Here is a 21,195-nt window from a genome sequence, read left to right on the forward strand (position 1 = left end):
GCCCGCTTCTTGCCCTGGGCTTTTCTCCTTTCCGTGTGGCAAAGGGACGCTTGGAAGAAGGCTGCCGATGTTGTGGGTCACTCAATTCAGTCCCGGTCAGTTCTCCTAGCTTGTGTCATTCCCGGCCCCTCCCCCACAGAGCGGGGATGCTGGAGAGTTTGGAAAGGTCACTAGGGCGGCTTTCTTACTGGTCACCTTCCAATGGGCTTTTCCACTTCCTGTACCTGGAAGGAGAAAGAGCGATGCCAGGAGAGGATCTCGATGGCTTCATAGCTTCAGTCCACCGGCCTCTCCGGGCCTGACGAGGCCTTACAAGAGGTCTAGACCAGCTTCAGTCTGGTCCTGTCTCCTGCAGACCGTTAAAGGGCGATCAGTTGTAAAAAGCAAGTCCCTACTCCAAATTTATTTGTGGTGTTTCTTTTCTTGATCCTTGACCTCTTCTCTCCTAATCCTACAAGAAAGGCAATTCTATAACGCTAGTTACTTCAATAAGGTGAAGTCAGAGGCCACTCTTCTTTAGAGACATAGGCGAGGTCAGTGCCATCCCACTGTATAACTCCTTTTGGGGGCACTTCTGAGAACCCCCGAATTTTAAGGAATGAATAAGACTTTGCTTATATACAAAATTTCCCAAAAAGATTAGCCAAAACAATTTGGGCACTCAATAGACTCAGTAATGGAGGTGTGGAAGAAGGGGATGCTCTCTTTTCCTTCTTCATGAGGACCTAAAACGGTGCCACCCTATTATGGGAAGTTTTCACCATGCAGATGCACTGCTGCGCATGGCTTCCTGTCCTGCTTCTCATGAAACATTGAGCATTTCGGCATGAGGGAACTTAAAACCTTCACCACTAGGAGAAGGAACATTCTCCGCCCTCTTACAATTCGTGATCCCTGGAAATGTCTCCTTTCTACAGAAAGGAAGCCAACAGTTCCTAAGAGAGAGAGCCCTTTTGGATGGGGTTGCAGTTACAGGTCATGTCGGAGGGTTCAAATGATAATCCCTTGTAGCGGATGAGCCTTGTGCCTGGCTTCTGTGCACACAGGGTTCGTGTCATGGTTAGTAAGCAGGGTAGGGTAAAACTTCAAATACCTGGCTGACCAGCTGGTTGGAAACTACTTGTGCATAGCCTATAAAGTGGCCATCCTGCCGAGATCAAAAGGCTGCTTTCTTCTTTTCTTTTCCATGTTGGATTAGTGTGGTTTCCTTTTCCTCTTCTCTCCAGGCTTCAACTCCCTCCTCCCCCGTGCTGTGCTCTCCGAGTCTGTGTGGTTCTGGGGGTGGAGCTGGGGGAGGTACATCCTCTGATGTGGTCTGGAAGATGCTTTTCTAAAGAGAGACTCTTTCCGTCGCCCTACAGCGTCCTGCTCTTGCTTCAGGAAAACGTCGTCTTCTTTCTGCTCCGGGGTGCAAAGCTTATTTTGGTGATTATTTCATGGTTTCCTGACATACCGGTTTAGCATTTTTTCACATATAAACTCCTATTTTTAGTAGTAGGATTTTGATTCTCCCTCAGACTTCATTTTTGGAGAAATGTCTTTGCAGAATCCACATTTGTTCTTGGCTCAGGGCCTGGGAAGATTAACTGTATTATTTATTTATTTTAGGATAGGTGTGTGTGTAGAAGGTAAGAAGTTCCAGAAAAAGTGCCTCAATATTGAATTTGGTGCCAAGTAGTCCACAATCTTAATGCCTGTCATCTGATCTGACACTTCCATGAAGCATTCAAAGCACTACCAATAAACACAAGCAAATGTCAATTTATTGTCCTGTAGAGCAGCTTGATTCAGTGTTGAGTGAACGTGTAGTCTGTGTGTGCCAATGGATGGCTTAGCATCCATTGTGTAGAGATTGGAAGTCTTTGATTCTCTAATAATAAAAATGCACTTAAAATCTGACGATTTAGATCTTGTGATACTTGAGTTTAAATGGACTCAAAGTTTTGAGAACACTTTAAAAAGCATGCCTGGAGGTTGGAGGTTGGAGGTCTAGCAAAGCTACTCTGGCCTCAGGAAGTCAAGAAAGCCTCCTGGGCCCCTGCCTCCCACTCAGGTTCCATGCTCCTGCTCTCTGCTTCTTTCTTTCTCTGTTTAATCATTATAGATTCTGGATCACTGTGTTGATAAACTGTGAATCTTCTAGAGTCCATATAACTTGGATCCAAATCCATATGTGTAGCCACCACATCCTGAGAGGGTTTCCCCAAGAATCAGGCCTCTGCATTCTGACTGTAGAGATAATTTTAGGGTTTTGGCTTCAAATCTAAATTAATTGGTTGCCAGGGAAAAATCCCAAATAAAATACCCAAGTCAGTCTGGAAATTTATGGTAATTTTAATTAATATAGAGGGAAGGATTTAAGGAGAAAGAGGGAAGAAGGAATAGGATTTCTCCCACCTGGCCTGTGCCAGGGGGAGTTTAAGATCACTGCCACTAGTTCTCTGAAGGAGCTTAGAGGCTTCTAAGAGGATAAAGTTTGGAAAGTAAAGGAGGAAAAACTCAGCCAGAAACTCACCACCGAACCAGACAATAGCTGTAGCCACGCCAAGATTCCAAAAGGCCCAGCACGCTGCCACCAGCCACCTCTCTGCCGCCAAAGGTACTGGAGAGAGGAAGTGAGCCAAATATATAGACCTTTTACTCTTGGGTCCCCTCCTCTAAATTTTTACATCTACCAATCACATCAGAGGCTTTTCTCCAGGACTGCCCATTCTTTAGTTCTCATCTTATTTAATTAGATTATGTCTTTTGAGTTACTTCACACTTCTTTGTTAAGTTTACCTTTTCTTAGTTACTTAACCTTTTTGTGATTAATTTAGCCTTTATAGTTACTTAACACCTTTTTGTATTAAGATCTTAAAATAGACTTAGCTTAAAGTTCTAGCTTCACTATAAAGTAAGAACTAAGTACCTTCACTGTTCAATCAGGAGATTACCATTTCATCTTCTCCATAAAGTAAGATCTAAGTAGGGTGGAGTCATCTAAATTTCACACCCCCAACATGACTAAAGAAGGTATGTTTGCATTACTCAGCAGAAATGTGAGTTATCACCATTAGAAATCTCTCTTTTAAAAGATGGTTCCGAGTTTTTAGGGGTCTTTTGACTTAATAGGATAATTCAGTGATTCTATTGATGCATCAAGATCATAAATGGAGGGCTGAAAGGCACAATGGGTTTAATCCTGTCTGTCATTTAACAGATAAGGAAACTGAAGCCTATGGAGGCTGTGAGTTGCATACAGTCACATGGGTAATAATATTTGAACCCATATCTTCTGACTCCAGAAACTAATATTTCCCCCCATAATGTAGACAACGATTATATACATATATATACATACATGTGTATATATATATATATTTATTAGATTGATTTTGTGGGGGAAGCCAAACAAAAACCAAAAATAGGTGTTGATAACCTTTTTGCTCTTGCTGTAGAAGTAAAATAAAAGAACTCATAGAAATAATCATGCGTACTGGTAGGGTGACTCTGGCCAAGTGCTTTCAACCTTGAGACACAGATGGTGCTCGCTCCTGGTGAAATCCCAGGTTCAGGCTGTCTAAACATCAAAAACATAATTGGTGTATAAATGATGCTTCATTTCTTTTTCATTGATATCTGTGCTCGACTTTGAATTTCAGTAATTATAATTAACAAAGTTTTAGGAGTCTAAAACTTACTGAGCCTGAATGTAGCACTCCTTATTCAGTTTTAACTAGTTGTATTTATGGAGATTAAAAAAAAAAAACCAAAAGCATCTAAAAAGTGACCAAATTTTAGCTAAGGACATCGTCAAGTTGGATGTATTTTTCTCATCAGGATCAATGAATAATGTGCCCTTTTTTGCCTTAAGCCTAAATTTGATTTTTAAAACGTGGCTATTGATCATTTGGATGAAGGGAGCTCTGTGCATCATGCTTCATTCTCATCTGGAGGCTCACAGGGCCCAAGTAATTAAAGATAACGAAATCCTAAATCTACAACGGAAAGGGATGGCCAAAACGCCTCTGCCTTTCTTTTCCGGAGGCTGCGACTTGCCCCAGGTTACACGGATAACCAGATGGTAAAAGGCAGGACTTGAATCCAGACCCTCTCCAAATCCAGGCCCTCTCCAGGGTGCTGGGCCAATTTAGTTGACGGCTTTAATCTTTGGCGAGTTTCATTAATGGATTTAAATTGTTCGCAAGTATTAACTGTCCACCTGGTCTTAAACTGCGCTAATGGCTCGGGGAGGGGCGGTTCAGTGACTCAGCTGCTCAGTCGCTTTATTAGCAAGTTGCCCCAGAAGGTAAATCGGCCCCTGGAAGGAAGTCATTGGCATTCCGCGTAGGCCCGGGAGGTGGACTTAGCGGCGCCCCTCTGCAGAGACGGACGTTTCCTCGCAACATGGCTTCAGATTTGGAACCAAAGCTGACTTCATTCACCAGTATATTTAGTTATGCTGCCAACAACTTGAGAAGTAGAAGTGAATGAGGAGGCAGAGAGCGTGTGTGCGTGTGCATGTGTTCACACGCGTGTGCAGACACACTCATGGAAAGGAATGTCCAGAATAAGACACTAATGCCAGAGAGTGGGTCTCATTCCGATGTGACACCCCGAGGCTGATGTCGGATTGGATTAGCAGGAATGGCATTAAGGAGGCAGCGAGAGCCGTGCTCTGTTGCAGCACCGGACAGCTAGGATCTCTCCATGCGTGGTTCGTCTCTGCCCTGCTCTGCTCTTGGCTCAGCACCAGCCAGCGCAGGGCTTTGCACACAGGAAGCAGCTGCCTTCCCTCCTCCTGGCCAGTTGTGCCGGGCTTATGCCCCCATGCGCTGCGCAGGGGAAGAAGGTGGCGGCTCCCCTCAGCAGACGAGGGCCCCTGTGGCCTTTTGGGCCAGTCTGTGCAGGGAACCCACAGGACATGCGGAATGGTTTGGCCCAGGGGTGTCATGTGACCTGAGGAGCCGCCAGCAGGCGGGAAGCAGAGAGAAGAACGAGGGGGGAAACATGGTGCAGCGACAGGTCTGTTGGAGGAACCTGGCCGGTCCCCAGTTGCCGTAGTCATGCTGGCTGTTTGGTGGCATGCTTGGTAGCGCGTCCAGAGCAGTGTTAGAGCCCAAGAGCTTCTGTGCCCTGATTCTGCCCAATGTAAAGAGGAAGGTCCACTGAGCCCGCCCCCCTCTTCCTCCTCCTTGTCTCTCCCGGATCAGGAAGGCGGGGCTTTGCCGTTGCTCACCCAGGCAGTCACATAAAGCCTTCCAGATCAGCTCTGTTGTGAAGAAAACAGACCAGGAGCCCTCCCCAAGCACGACTGGATCTTCATTCAGACTCCAGCGGCTCCTTCTGTGCCGGGGGACGATATTTCCCTCCAGAAGTCCCCGAAAATTCAGAGAGACCCGAGTCATCCCTGGCTGAGCATCATCCAACGTGGCTGTTGCTGTGTCCAGCGATGCTCTGACTCTGCTCCATCCCATTTCACGCGAGCCCTTCCGGGTTCTTCTTCAGAAAGAGAACAAGCGCTCCTCACGCCGAGGTACGCCAAGAGCCAGAGCCGAGCTTCCATTTGTTGGCCACATGACCTGGGGCTTTTGGAGCTTCTCGGGGACAGAGGTGTGCGGACTTCCTGTTTCTTGAGCCTGCTACACATGGCAGCACGAGTTCATCGCTGATACCCTATGCCAGCTTCTCCACCTCTCTATTGCCGGGACCCCGCAATACGGTTCCTCACGTTGCACCAAATGATTTTGGTGGCTACTTCAAAACTGATTTTGCTCCAGTTCTGATTCGGAATGTCAATGATATGCCTTATGTACTCTCTGCTACAAACGGAGAGGCTGAGATCCGCTGCCTATGCTTATCCAACAAGGGCTCCTGACTGAATTACTATTTGGAAGAGCGACCCTCAGCCAAGAGACTTCCTAGGGAATCAGGGACAGGGCTTTGCCGTGGTCTGAGTCCTGCCCAGAAATCCAAGTCCGTCCACGCCAGTTCCGCAGTTGATCTGCTTTCCTGAGTGGGTGTGGTCTAGCTTTTCTGTACATTGCTATAGAAATCTCCGAATAGGAGCATATTACAGGCTCTTTTATACGGTTATTTTTTCCCCTCAGAGTTCCTCGGATAGTTTTTCAGTTTTGTCTTCCCTCATTCACTTCCACATGTGTAGCCAAGATGCTTGGCTTCTACTCTAAGGCTGTAAGAATCTTATGGGAGGTTTTCAGGACTTAGATGGCGAGGGGGGGGGGGGGGAGGGACTGCTGTCTTCTGTTGCTAAAAGGCTCTTTTCCCACTGCTGTGCCCTAGACTGCCCCATATGCACAATTGTTCCAAGAGGTACCAGATCCATCGTTCTTGAGCTGAGCCCCAAAACCTATTCAGGATCTTCCGTAATTCAGCATGTTGTGCCTGTTTTGATAATGTTGTTTGTTTCATAAAGGAATTGCGCCTCTTTTAACATGTTATTGTACTAGCATCATCCCCCACCCTCATGCTGTTAGTTAATTTCTAAATTAAGCATTAACTTTTTGTCCCTGGAATAATTCAGGCACCATTAAGTCCCCTTAAAAGTGTGGTCCTTGGGCTTAATTCCTTACAGAATGACTCCAGGGCTTAACCATTAACATCTAGGAGCTGGCACGTCTCTGATCATGTAAACCGGGGTAAAGATTCAAAAAGTGCATGCAGGAATTGTGAATGCGAGCAGAGGATTATCGAGCACAAACCAGAGGCTCGTGAAAAGAGTTGAGCTGCACTTTTCGACATGGCAAATACTCAGAAGTGATTTGGTCCTGTTAGAGGAATTTGCGTGGAAGAAATGGAGTTTCGGAATTGATTGAGTGAAGGGGAGAGAGAACTCTTGTTGAGGTAAAGGATAGTGATCAGGAGACCCATTTGGAAAATTAGATAATACAATTAAGGGAGGGATACAGTAGAGTCTTATTACCTAGTTTGGTTAATTCAGAGTTCTAAATGCACAACCAAATATGTCTCCTGAATTTGAGCACTTCATATCTAAAGAGATCTGATAATTTTCCATATAAAACCAATAGAGATGTGGTTGTCTACATATTTTTCATAATGTTGATAATTCTTGGAATAATTCTCCCTGTAGATGCAAAATTGAGAATATAAGAATATAAGAATAAGACTAATGTATTGAATGGATTCAAGCTGACATCCGTGCTGAAGAAATTACTAAGCTTTGCCAGTATATTGTGTCCTGCGTTTTGAGTGGTATTTCATTTAAGGAAGAGATGATGTCCAGTTGGCTGTTAAGACCAAACGATTTGAGCGGAGGAAAGTGACCTGCGGTGCTCTTCCTTGTTTAGTCTTTCATGTTTGTGTTTTCCTTTATTCAACAGCCTTTTACCATAGTATCAAAATGGCGTTAATTTAAATTGGATTAAAATTAACCACCCAACTAGGATATGTTAAATTCGACATTGAGGAACTTTATAGAGGTATTAGAAGAGTTAGCATAGTATAGTCAGGTTAGTCTGCTTGAAAGGCTTGCAGAAAATGGTTGTTGATTCTTTGGTCCAGTGAGCAAAACTGCTCTGGTTTCCACCATTTGTGGGGCATGTGACTGGACAGGGCACTTGACCTCACTGATTGTCATTCACTCATCCACTGGTGGGAGTTGTAATATCTACCTTTCCTACGTCTTTGGATTGTTCATATAAGGGATTAGATGTGAAAGCATTTGGTAAAAATAAGCGATATACTATTTTGGGGCTACTATTGTGCAAGAACCATCTGAATGTAAAAAAGAGAGGAAACTAAAAGGACCCCATTTTCCCTTTATTCTAGGTGATTCTTCCATTTCTAAAAGAATTCACCATAGAACTCCTTGAAATATTGTACTTCTTTAACTTCCTTGGCTTATTTAAGATGATATGTAAACTTTAAAGAGATATACAAATCCAATTATTTTATTCATCATTTTTTATTGCTATTGAGAATAGATTTGGAGAACAAAAGTCTAAATATAACAGGCTGAAGCATCCTTTCAATTGAATATCTATTGGAATGGAAATGAAAGTAACTGGAGTCAAGAGACCTGGCTTCTAATGGGGCATGTGAGGCATATTGTTTGGTGACCTTGGGAAGGTAATTTAATCTCTCAACCCTCGTTTCCTCAACTGTAATGTGAGGGAGTTGGACTCAGTGGCCTCTGAGACTCTTTCATCTCTAAATCCATGAAGCCTGAAATAGTGTATATTAATGGTAAAATGGATAAATTCCAAAAATGTAGATTTATATACTTTCCCAGATGATATTTGCATTGCATGTTCTAAAACGTCCTAAGGACTTCCTTGCCTTTTTGTGTGGTTCTCGAACGTTTTGGTAATGGTATAATGCCTTCAGTTTTTGAAGCACAACAAAAAAATTACCTAAACTAAAATAGGCACAAAGAAAGTGTTCCTTAATGTTTTTCTGAAGGCTAGACTTCTGCAGTGAAATCTCAACAAATCTGCTTATCTGAGGAATTGCCTAGTCCTTATTTTGTTTCTCTGAAGGTTGAAATGTTGTTTTGAATTTTCTCCTTTGAGCACCATGACCTTCAGCCCCACTGGGCATCATTAGCAGTGCTACTCTTGTTAGACATATGTCCATGGCAGCAGCACGCATGTTAAAATATTGCACGGCTGCTCATTTCTCATGTGCGATGCTTACAGGCACCCATCAGGAGAGAATATAGGAGCGTTGAGGAATGGGTCGTTGGAGAAGACCAGAGTAGCAGTGAATTTTGATTAGGGGAAAATGATTTCTTTGAAGAAGGAAAACTAGAAACCTGCAACTTCATTTAATTGTTAAGAGGAAAGGCTAGTATTACCTGTTATGACAAAATATTATTGTCTATAAGAAAATGCTTATTCATCACATAAAGGAAACTCATCCTGCTTTGGAAAACATTCATTTCTGTAGTTTTGAAAAAAAACAAAACAAACTCTCGTGGACCCCAGTGTGTTGGTAAGTTTGTGACAAGATCATTAGTTTGATCTTTCCAAGCTTTACTAACTCTGCCCCCACTTTAATCTTCTTTTTCTTACATGTCTGAGATGATAGGATTTAATGAGACAACTGTAATATCCTCCCCAAGTCATTGCCTGCATAATGAGTGTTTCCTACCTACTGGAGATTTCCAATCGAAGAATCTCTGAGCCTTGATTTGGGAAAGGAAATCCTCTGAGGAAAAATGGCTCCCATTGAGCCTGGATCCTCAATTAGCCCACTTAGAAGATAGGATGGATCATCTGTGGAGAATGCAGATGCCAAGTTACATTAGACTGTGCATCTCCCAACTTGCATTGAGGTGTTTAGGAAAAGAAAACGTTGTCATGGAAAGGTTAGTTGTGGAAAACGTGTACTTTGGCTTTTTGGAGGAGCTAACGTGTGGTTTGAGAGCTGAGCGTGGCTGTATTTGTCTCATCGCCCAAGTATGAAGTAGAGCATATTGGCGAGGACTTTGCACATTAATTCTCTAGAACTGGAAAGATTCTTGGACTTGGTAAGGAAAGAATCAGACCATGTGGATTGTTAACTGATCTTGGGAAAGTTGCAACCTCTCTGGACCTCAGTTTTATCATTTGTAAATGAGGAAGTTGGATTAGGGGATCTCTATGATCCCTCATTCATGTGTGACAGGAAAGCACCATAATTAGGGACCTCATTTATTCTCGGCACATAGTGTCCTAGGCATCTATTTAATAGGCTTAGTGCTGACTTTACTTCCTTCCTTCTTCACATAGGGAAAGTATTGGAGGCAATGCTTGACTTTAAAACAGTCTCCAAGTCCAAATCGCGCACCCTGTGAGGGCCATGGGAACTGTTTTCTGGATTTGGACAAAATAGTAGAGAAATCGGGGAATGAAGCTTAATGGCATGCAAGCTCCCAGATCGACCTGGCCAGCTACTCAATTGTGGACTATGAGTGCTGTACCCATTACCCTGCTCAGAGAAAATGCAAGCAGAACTCCCTGGCATAACACGGTTACATTTATTTTAAGAATTTCCCACGGAAACTTCATGTAAGTGGCTCTTGTATATAGTTCACTTTCATCTCTCAAAAGAAAAACGTATTTTCTCTGAAGGAAAGTCGTGTGTTTTTAAAATGGATAATAGTTTCCAGTGAGTGAAGGCACTGAGTTACAAAGCAAACATCCCATTTCTTCTTTTTTACTGATTCCCAAGTTTCACTATCAGCAGCCTCATTTATGAAGTATTCACAGAAGATTCTTTAAGATTAAGCCATCGGCAGCCAATGACTGTATTAAGAATTCTGAATTTGAAGTCAGAGGTTCCCCATCTGGCTGTATCATTTCCTATGCGACCTCTCTTGGGCCTCAGTTTCCTCCTTATAAAGTGAGGAGGTTGGGGTCTTCCCAGCTCTGAATTTTATGATGATGTATTTCGGTCTTGAACACTCCACAGGAGCCTCCTTAGTGTTTGTTTGAAAAATGAAAACAAAATGATGTAACCTATAACAAAGGGAAGGAAGTCCATTTTCTAGGAACTGACTTTTAATGCGGTCTAAAGCCAAACACATCCGTTCAAGTGACTCTTTTCTGCATAATAGTAATTTCTTCCAACAGTGGCATTTTAAAAAAAATGACTATTTTGTTTGCGCCTTGACTTGCTTCATTTTGGAGTTGGGAGTGAGGGATGACTGTGGAGCCGGCCCTGTCCAATTACTTCCAGATCACTTATTTCATCAGTGACTGATGTCTCTTAGATGAACAGCACCAAGGTGGGTGCGGCTGGGCCTGCGCTTCTCCGGTGTGAGTGGCTGAAAGGTCCCATAATTCATGGGGACACAAAAGCTGAAGGAAGCCTGAAGGGTTCTTCATTTCCTCTGCCATTTTGGTTGGAGCACTTGATCAAGGACGTTCGCTTAACGTGGCCAGCGTTGTGTGAAACACTGAGGCCACCCCGAAAGAGAGAGTGCACGGGCAGATGTCAGGAAGGAAGTTCCTTGGCTCAATTCAGTTCTCATGTCGTTCACGAGTTTTCCCAGGTGCTGTGATCTTCTCCACTTACGTGGATTCCCTTCTTCCCAAGCCCCCCCCCCCCTTGTCTGTCTGTCCGTCCCTCTCTGTCTGTATGTGTGCGCAGTATGTGCAGCTATGTGGGTGTTTTCAGCCGTCCCTGGCACTTTCCTCTGACTTCGCCCCCGCGCCACTCAACCTTTCCTTGGAAACAGGGAGCTGCCTCCTTGTGCGCCCAGGGAGAAGGGCACGCCTCCCTGCGCGCACTGAAGAGAAGCCCATCTTGCTGTGGGGCGCTAGTGACTTGTTCCCGTTTTCTTGGAGTCTCTCCACGGTGCACACTGTGTGCTGCTGAGCTGCCCAGTGAGTGTCTGCGTCTGAACGGTTCCAAAGGCGCGCAGTATGTCACCCGCAGGCCTTGCAGTTCGGGGGTTCAAAAAGCAATTGGACTCAAGAATAAAACGGGAAATTTGTACCACGGTTCAGGGCTTTAGAGCTGGAAGAGTTTGCCTGTGTATAGGGGTAGGGGGTAGAGCCTGGACCATCTGGAGCTCTCCTTGCTCCGCCTCCTGTGTTGGGCGCAGGCTCCGCCCTGTGCTCTGATGGAAGCAAGTCATTGGCCGGTCGGTTGCTTCCTGTGCCCTCCCCTCACTTCCTGTGTGCAGTCTCCACACCAAGGAAGGATCAGGATGCCATCCTTGCTAATAGGCCCACCTGGGGCGGGATACAGGGCTTCAGCTGCTCAGTTCTTTGGAACTAACTTTATACCCATTTTGGCCCTGAAGAACCTGTTAGAATTGTTAGAGGAAGGTCCGTCCTGGCCCTGGTGAGGCTTATTGCAGCCAACATTCATGCTGCTGCCATGATTGACTCCCTCTCCATGAAGTGACGAGCAGGAGCTTGGCGGGCCCGTGATGGATCGAGGAGGCCAGACGTGTTAGGGCGGCCCATCGCTTCCTGGCAGGCCTCTGAGCAGTGCGAGTGAGCGCACCTATGGGAATTGTTGCCCTTACCAGTGCTCCAATGGCCGGGCACTAACGGGTGGATCTTGGTGCCATTCCTTGAGACCCTGAAGGGTGATTCGCGGGAGTTTACCAGCAGCATGTTAGAGGCTACGGAATGCTGTTTCCAGTCAGGTTCAGGGTTCAAGTACAGTGACTTTTGGGTGAGCGACTTGTACAGCTCAGTGTACACAAACAAGGAAACGCTTGTTTTCCTTCCATTATGAGCAAGGCACAAATGATTGTTTTAGAAAGGAAAAAGTAAGTTCTTTTTTGGGTCTTCAGTACATTTTTAAATTTGAGGGAGGTGGCAGGGGGAGCCCATTGACTTCTTAGTTCAAACGAAATTCCTACCACGTGTGGTGGTTTTCTTGTTGTGGAGGAGACACTCCAGACCATGTGTGTTTGTTGCTTTCTGAGATGTTAACAAACGATATTAAAAAGAACACATCATTACAGATTTAGGGCTGGAAGGGATTTTGGAAGCCAGTGATGAGTTTTAACTACTTATTTTACAAATAAGGAAACTAAGGAAATGAAAAAAATTAAATGACTTTTCCAAAGGCAGACAAATAAGTAGCATGTGAGACAGAATTTGAATCAGATCTTTCTGACTACAAGTCTTTGGAATTATCTGTTAGTCCACATTTCCTGTCTCTACACTGACCTTCTAAGACGATCAGTTCCGTGTGACCCTGGGCAAGTCACTTAACCCCAGTTGCCTAGCTCTTACCTCTCTTCCACCGTGGAACCAATACTTGTATGCATTCTAAAACAGAAGGTAAGGGTTAAAAAAGAGAGGAAGAAGAAGAAGGTCTGTCATTTTGCTATAGTTTAATATGGATTGAAGTCCTTTTCTTGAGTGGTTGGGCGCTGAAAGGGGGATGGCTGTTTTCATTGACCATGTATTTCAGGCATCTCCAGGACAGGTATTAAACCGAGATCACTAATCACATGTGGCCCACAATACTCTCAAGAGCTGCTCGAACCAAATGAAAAAGCAATTGGGAAATACGGAGTAAAATCAATGAAAATACTCTAAAATACCGGTGATACTGCATTCTACAACCCCCATGTGGCAAAGCAGAGACCTTTTTCTATAGACCAGAGGTTCCGGGTTAATCCGAATTTGACACCACTGATCCAGGAAGTGCTTCTGCTTTTTTCTTCTCACGAGATAATCCGAGCTCTCTTTTTCTTCTCTGCTGCTTAGTTCCTTTTTCTCGATGCTGAACGTAAATGTAGGCGATCGATTTAAGTAAAGAGCGGCGTTTTAGGGCATGAAGTGGCTTAGAATGACAGAGAAAAGGCAGCAAAGGCTGAGTCATCCTTTAAAATGTGTTCACCTGCCTGTGAGCCAACAGTCTAAGTAGCTCTTCAGCATCTGCAGTCGATTCGATTGCCTAGTTCCGCGCTTTGCCATTGGCTTTCTAAAGCATCACTCCGAGTCTTCTTTCTCGATTTTCGAGAGTAATAAGGAGGTGACCCTCTTGGGCATGAATAATCATGATTTGTATTGCGTGAGCGTATGGAAGAGCTTCATTTCCGTGGGGTTTTGCGCTGATTTCAGAGAGCCCCGATTGCAGTATTTTCCCCAGTTACACGGGCATCGTGCTTGGCCTTTGGTGTTTGAAGTGGTGAGCTCCAAATGCTCCCTCTGTCTACTAATACATGGAGAAGGCACGCGGGCGTTGTTCTGCAGGAGGTGGGAGGCGTGGCGTGCACAAATGCGGAGCACTTTGGGCTGCTTTGAAGCCATGACTGTGAATTTGGAATGAACGGGGAGAGCCCGACAAAAGCTCTGCGTGTCGGTCAGTGACCCTCAAACCCGGTCTGAGGGGGATGGGTGACGGTGTTACAGAGGTCACCACAGAAATGCCAGGTCAAGGCCCTGCACTTAACACTGTCTAAACAGTGTCCTGCCCTGGCGGCTCAAAGAACAGATTCGCTTGCTTCCCCCTCCCCACCCCCCCAGTTTTTCTTTTTAGTGGGGAGAGGGAGAAGCTAACATATGACTCCATGTTGTTGAAATGGGTACTCAGCAGCGAGTGAAGGAAAGGGAAGACCCGTCAATGGAGTTCCCAAGAGTTGAAAAGGAAGAAGTCGAGCCTTGAAAGGACTTTGGTGTGTGTGTGTGTGTGTGTGTGTGTGTGTGTGTGTGTGCACGCGCGTTTTCTTCAGAAAGAATGACTCTGGCCCTCTGCTTTTAAGTCTTCGGCACTCCGTCTGTTTGGGAGTCCCGTTTCTGCACTCGAAAGCTCTCAGATCGTGATTTGAGACATGGCCAGGATTTAGGTCAAATCAGTCCAATTCCCCCATTCTACATTTGATAGAAGCTTACCTCCACACCCTCAAGGCAGTATTACTGTTTAGGGGACTTCTGGTCGGCCTTCTGACCACCCGGCACGCACTCTACTGGTTTGTGGGACCTGGAGACAAGTCACTGGGCTTCCTGGTGTCAAGAGCAATTTTCTGGAACTGCGAGTTGCCAGGTCGTTGCTAATTCATCATTTAAATGGAATTTCTTCTTCAGGAGCTTCTTGAGATAATGAAATAAAGAACATTAAGTCTGAACAAGTAATGATTTTGTCAGATTCTAATCAAGACTTTCATGTGTGGGGGCAGCTGGGTGGCTCAGTGGATTGAGAGCCAGGCCTAGAGATGGGAGGTCCTGGGTTCAAATGTGGCCTCAGCCACTTCCTAGCTGTGTGACCCTGGGCAAGTCACTTGACCCCCATTGCCTAGCCCTTACCACTCTTCTGCCTTGGAGCCAATACACAGTAATGATTCCAAGACAGAAGGCAGGGGTTTAAAAAAAAGACTTTCATATGTCATGTGTGATGTGTGTGGCATGTTTAGCCATAAAGAGGACTGAGGTTAGCCACTGCATGCAAGGTGTGTGTCGCCCCCTTGGTCAGCTTCCTTCTTGACTTTCTATGAGTCGAGCCTTCCCTCATCCTTTCAGGCCAGTTTCCTATCACTGGTGTAGTCAGGGAGGAAGGATTGTTTCTTAGTTGACTTAAACTCCGAATCCTTCTTGAATCTAGCAATGAGCAAAGGATGCTCTTTCTTTGGATTCTGACGCAGTTGCTGGGCCTCGCTGTGTTTTGCACTTGTGATTGTGATAAGTCCTTCCGTGCGGGTCTACGCCCTTCAGAATGTGGTTTTAGGTTCGACAAGGAAGCGAGGGGACCAGCCATTCTGAAAGTCATCCAGATAGTTCTTAAAGCGAACCAGAGCTACCCTCCTGCCGTCAGGATCTGTCTGCTTTGTAGCTCTGCATTCCGGGGCGAACTCTGCTCTTTCGTGTTTGAACGCTCAGGAAAGAAACCCGTTTTCTAGAGCGATGGTCGGTAAATGGGCTCAGTCGCGTTGCTCACAGGCTTGTACTTTTAGGAGTAAAGAGGGGAAAGAGCTGGGGAGTCGTGTTCATGAACGAGTCGGGAATTCTTGTTATGTGTCAGGCACTGTGAAGAAAACAGGCCTCTGCTTAAAAAGCTCCTGTTCTCGTAGAGGCAGAGGCAGAGGCAGAGGCAGAGGCAGAGGCAGAGGCGAGGGAGGGGAGATGGGAAGAGAACCGGAAACAAAGAGGGAATCGGATATTTGTTCAGTACTGTTTGTCTGGCATTGCTCCAAGTTCCGGGGGGCATTTCCGTGCTGGGCCCAAGCAAAGAGGTCTCATCTTGAGGTCAGATTCAGCCTCAGGCATTCATTAGCTGTGTGGCCTTGGGCAAGTCACTTAACACTGTCTGCATTTTCTCTTCTGTGAAATGCACTGGGAAGAGAAATGAGGAAGCCCTCCAGGGTCTCTGCTGAGAAATGGGCTCCGGGAATAGGCCATGATTAGAAATGACTGAATATTCTGCAAATATTATCCCATTTGATCTTCACAAAACACGGATGGCGGCTTCTGTTGTTATAGTAGCCATTCCAGGGCGGAGGGAATGAGGGTAGAGGGTCTGATGCTGGGTGCTCTATCCATGTGCTGCCTCACTTGTTTAGGCACGTCGGACTCTTCATAACCCTACTTGGGCTTTCTTGGCAGAGATCCTGGAGCCGTCTGCCATTTCCTCTCCAGCTCATTTTACAAAGGAGGAAACAGATACAAACAGGGTCAGGTGACTTGCCCAGGGTCACATGGCTGGTGTCTTGGGTCCAAATTTGAACTCGGGAAGGCTCATCTTTGTGACTGTGGCCTGGTGCTGTGTACGCTGTGCACTCCCACCCCCACCCACCCCAGCCTTGCATGGGAGCAGCACGAAAGCGCGCAGCCTGCAGAAAATATCAGTGCCTGCAAGAGGCACAAGAAGTCCTGTGAGGCTGCCTGGGAGGAGAGCGCATGCGCAGCTGGGACTGGAGCAAGGTCTAGGGCGGAAGATGGCCGTGGAGCAGGCAGGGGTGTCCCGGCTCCTTGGCGCATCATGAGGGAATGAGGCTGAAGTGAGTCCTTCGTAGCCCAACGGATAACCAAGTGAGGTTCCACTTACCATGAAAGGGAGGGAAGTTCCTTCTGAAGGAGCCTTGGTTAGGCTGAGCTGAGCTCCTCCTTTGTGCCCGAGGGAGCATTTCCGCCCCTTTGTCCAGGCACTTCCGCTCTTTGGGTCACCCGGTAGCCATGCCAACGGCCGGAGCTGGAGTCACGTGGGCAGTCAGGTTTGAGGGTAACTTAAGTAGTGGCTGGCCTGACTGTGGGGCAGGACATGAGGGTAAAGCCACGAGGCAGTGCCTTAGGAAAGGCGCCTCTCTCCCGTAGGGGTTCAGAGGGCGGGAACAAGAGCAAAGAGTAGTTTAGACACTGCATGGCGGGCTCTTCTCCCACCTCCTCCCCACCACGACGCTCGGAGAGCAGAAATGTTCCTGGAAGAGGAAGCCTCTTAATTGCTGGCTTTGGTGACCAGCTCTGCCACGTACACGTTCTTCAGTCACTGAATAGAAACCCTTCCCAGATCCCCAGAGCTACTCGGAATCCGACCTTTGTCAAAGCAACTCGCCAAAGCAAATGGAGGTGGAAGGGGATCCTGGAAGCCGCCCATTTTGTCTCGGAGACCAGACCGTGGCTAAGGAAGGGCACTTCTTGTTTGAACCAGTCAATTAGAACCACTAGGATTAGACCTTCCCCACCGTCTCGAATCCTTCAGAACCGCCGCCACACAAGGTTATTTCCTGGAATTGATAGAAAATCAGGAAGCCCTCCCCAGCGGGCTTCCCCGTAGCTCTAGGCCAGGGATCTGACCAGTTTTCGAGAAGCAGAGAGAGGAGGGAGTTATGGAGGAGAGCAATTGGCTCTTAGGGGGATTTTGGGACCGAAGACTCAGGCGAAAGAAAAGGTCAACTTTCCCCCAATTCCCTGCTCCTGCTTGTCTATTTGCTCACAGGTCATTCTGTTCTGTTGCCCAAAGAGGTTCCTCGATTGTTGATTAGGCCGAGGCCAGCCTCTCTGGGTGTCAGAGACTTTCCCAATTGGAGACTCCCAGGAGTTGTTACTGAAGTAACAGCCTTTCCCAGTAAATGAACTTCCTGGGGCTAACAAGGAGAGAAGCCAGGTGGATCTGGGGGCTTTTAGCCTGCCTCATAGGCCTAAAGGGGGGGGAGGGAAGAGAGAGAAACAGAGAGAGAGAGAGAGAGAGAGAGAGAGAGAGAGAGAGAGAGAGAGAGAGAGAGAGAGAGAGAGAGAGAGAGAGAGAGAGAGGGACAGAGAGACAGAGAGAGAGAGAGGGACAGAGAGACAGAGAGAGAGAGAGAGAGAGAGTGTGTGCGTGTGTTTGTGTGAGTGTGTGAGTGTGTGTGGAGGGGGCAGGGGTTCCTTTCACAGACGTTCATAATGACTTACTTTCGGTCACCAAGATAAAATGGCTTCTTTGGAAGCACAAGTAATGAGATCAAAGAGTGAGTTGGCCAGAGTTTAAGACATGCATAGCCCAGATCAGACCGCTTACTGGGTCTGGGAGGGGGGAGGGAAAGGAGAGAATTTGGGTCCTTTACTTGTGGAAAACTTATGTGGAAATGTGTTGCTACGTGTAATTGTTAAAAACGAATTAATTTTTAACAATTAGGTTCACAACATCAACTACTTCCAGGATTGTTATGAGGGTAAAATGAGTTGCTATTTGGAAAACAATTCAAGAAATATACAAGGAGCTCTCATTACTATTGTCTAATGGTTTGCAGAACAAATCTAAAAACATAGGAAGTGAAGGAAGAGTGATTCTGGTAGTTGGAAATGTGGCCTAAACACAAATCCCTGAAGTCAGAGAGGAGTGGGATGGCAATAAGCGAGTAGGCCAGAGCCAGGCTTACATGCTGGACGCAATCGTTTTTATCCCAAAGTCCATCCTTTTAGCTTGGGAGCTTTTCCATCAAGGTTGTGGTGTGCTCAGACTTGGGACAAAGCGCTCTGACCCCTGTGCCTCCAGAGGATGGATTGGAGTCGAGAACTTGAGGCGGGGAGCTCAGTTCTTACAGTAGCTTAGGCTGGGGTGATGGGGCATTGGACTGAGTGCCTTGAAGGGTGGTTGTGCCCTGACCACAATAGGGCCATTGGAAAGGGCGATGGGTATGAGAACCAGGGATAGACGGCCTCACAAAGACTCCGAGGACGGGCTAGCCGGGGTCATGTCCACGGAAGAGGGATTCCATCTATTGGGCTTGGTACCCGAGGTCCCCAAGCACCGATGTATACTTTATTGGGATTCTTTTAGAGGGAATTCTTGCCAAGCGGTGGGTTCAGCTAGATGGAGATGGCTTTGACGGCCATTCTAGTTCATGTGCAACAATTCTTGGCTCACCTATTTTTGCCGTTAAATGTTCAGAAAAGGTACAAGATTATTAGCATCGTTGACGGAAACAGTTTTTCTCTGCCTGTTAGAGGTGTGATACATAACTGTGTCCCAGATATCTAGGAAAACATTTCAAGATGGAAAAATGTGGCAGCAAATATGATCTCCACTATTTTCCCTCATTGACTTGAGTTCCTACAGCTTAAAATTTGCCTTCATTTTCTGATTGTTTTGACCTTTTTACATGCATGTAATGCACGCGTATGTGGGTTTATGTGTACATGAAGACCTTTATATATGTATGTGCTATATACATAACATCATATATACACAGAAATAGAAACACAAGTATTTTGGAAACAAAGCAGCAGTCCATTGTACTTTCTCAGAAGCAGCACAAAAATAGAGCAGTCTAGTGGTAATATACGTGATTTTTTCTTTCTAAAATGGGCATGACTATCTTTTATTTCCAAATCTATCCCCTCTCCTGTACCGCTCAGTAAACCATTTAGAACAGTGAGAGACTTTTTTTGTACCTTGATTTGCATTGTCACGGGTTGATGACTGGGGTTTTATTGGTCCTGCTATCTCACTGCATTAGCTAATGTCTCCTTGTTCACTGCTGCTTTCTAATTCCGGAGAACAAGTCCTCGGTTAGTATTTTGGGACACGTGGATGTTGCTGTTTTCATAGGCCTCTCCTGGGGATCTCTGGCGGAGGAGATGCGGACGTCGTTTGAACACTTTAAACAAGTCACAATTCCAAATTGTTTTCCGGAATGTGGAGTTAATTCTCCCCAAACAGTATCACACAAAATCACATGGAACTGCAGAGACTGAGAACTGGAAGGGATGGGAGCAACCGTCAAGCCCAGTATGGGACTCCCTACTCTACCAATCACTGGTAGACCTACTGCATGTTAACACTTTCCTATGGCTCCAAAAGGCGCACATTTCATTGTATGCCATTGATTTCATTACTGTACTTTTCCCTGTGGATTTGCGCGATGCTCTAAGTCATCCGAGTGTGGGATCCAATGTTCTTGCTCCTAAATAGATGAACAACACACAAACAAACAGCACTGCAATGGCAACAGTTCCCAATGGAACATTCATTTAAAACTATGACATCAGTCCATTCTACCTCTTTCCAATATTAACTCATACGTGCAATTGAGTGAAAGTAAGGAGATGAAAAGAGAGTCTGACCGAGGTATATTTGGGGCTTTGCAAGTCACTCGGTGCATCCTAGGTTCGTGGGGGAGGGCACAAAACAGCTGGCCACGGAGGACTTGGAGTCTCAGAGGACATAGAGTCAAGCTTCCACCTCCCACACCCTTCCTGCAAAGTGCCATGCAGCCTCCATCTCCAGACTTCTGTTGAGGGACTCGATAACCTCCCGACGCAGCCACTTCAGTGTTTTGTTCTGTTCGAATTGTTGGAGACGAAGGCTGTCCCCCCATGAGGTCTGAATCTTCCTTCTCAGAACTTCGGCCTCATCATTCTTCATCCTGTTCTCTGGGACAAAGAAGGAAGTTTCCTTCAGACCATCTTTCCATGCACACGTGTCTGCTTTACTCCTCTCCTCCTTAAAGAGTGCAAGAAGCGAGCACGAGCAACGGAGAGCACGTGTCCTCCGATCTTCACACCACCCTTTTCTTCATGCAGCTCATCAGCCTGTGTTCATGGCGGGGCCGGCCATCCCGTTGAACTCCTAGTGAACGTGTGCCGTCCCGTTGTTTGTTCTCTAACGCACTTTTCCGATAGACGTGTGACGCTGATTGATTGGGCACGAAGGCAAGAGAGTGCTCCTGATTTGATCCAGCCTCAGAATGTTGGCGTCCTTTCATAGTACAGTGTTGTATTATTATTATTAACTCTCCTTTCTAGACTCGTCGGATCTCAGAACGGGCCAAAGTCTCAAACTGGATGTCCTTTAGACATCTTGAACTCAACGTGTCCAATATCGAACCAACTTTCTCCTCCCAGCCTCCAGCTCTTCTTCCTGTCAGATTCCCCCATCGTTACGGAGGGTGCTGTCATCCTTTCTGCAGTTCTTTAGGCTCTCAGACTAGGTGTCATCTCACCTCCCACTTGGAATGTGTGGCCAAAGCCTGCCTGTCTCGTGTTTGCAGCATCCTTCTCTCCTCCAACACCTCCATCCCCCTGGCACAGGCCTTCGTGCCTGCTTGGATTGCAGTAGGCTGCTGTTTGGTCTGCCTGCCACAAAGCCTTTTTTTACTCCTTTCTGTCCTTCATTCAGTCCCCAAAGGGCAAGGTAGCCCCCTCCTTGATTAACTCTAGCTGTCCCAAATCCCCCCGGCATCACATAGAAAATCCTTTGGCATCCAAACCCCTTCTTAACCCCCCCCCCCTTTCCAAGTCTTTTTATGCCTCATGCCCCATCCCAAGTACTCTTTGTCGTCATTCTGGCTTCCTTGTGGCTTCT

At 46.2% G+C, this 21,195-nt stretch overlaps 1 protein-coding gene across 18 annotated transcripts in view; it reads left to right on the forward strand.

Annotated features, from left to right (window-relative positions):
* ROBO1 (roundabout guidance receptor 1) overlaps positions 1–21,195 on the forward strand; it is a 1,078,784-nt gene that overhangs the window by 753,481 nt on the left and 304,108 nt on the right. The window contains exon 1 of one of the 18 annotated variants that reach the window (XM_056807838.1): positions 16,393–16,411. The exons of 16 other annotated variants lie outside the window; for them this stretch is intronic. The gene's annotated coding sequence lies outside the window, so the exon portion shown is untranslated. Of the gene's footprint in view, positions 1–16,392; positions 16,412–16,575; positions 17,127–21,195 lie in introns of those variants that run through there. One more of the 18 variants, XM_056807837.1, reaches the window with a different exon arrangement.

This window comes from Monodelphis domestica, chromosome 8 (genome assembly GCF_027887165.1).
Source record: "Monodelphis domestica isolate mMonDom1 chromosome 8, mMonDom1.pri, whole genome shotgun sequence".
Lineage (NCBI taxonomy): Eukaryota > Metazoa > Chordata > Mammalia > Didelphimorphia > Didelphidae > Monodelphis > Monodelphis domestica.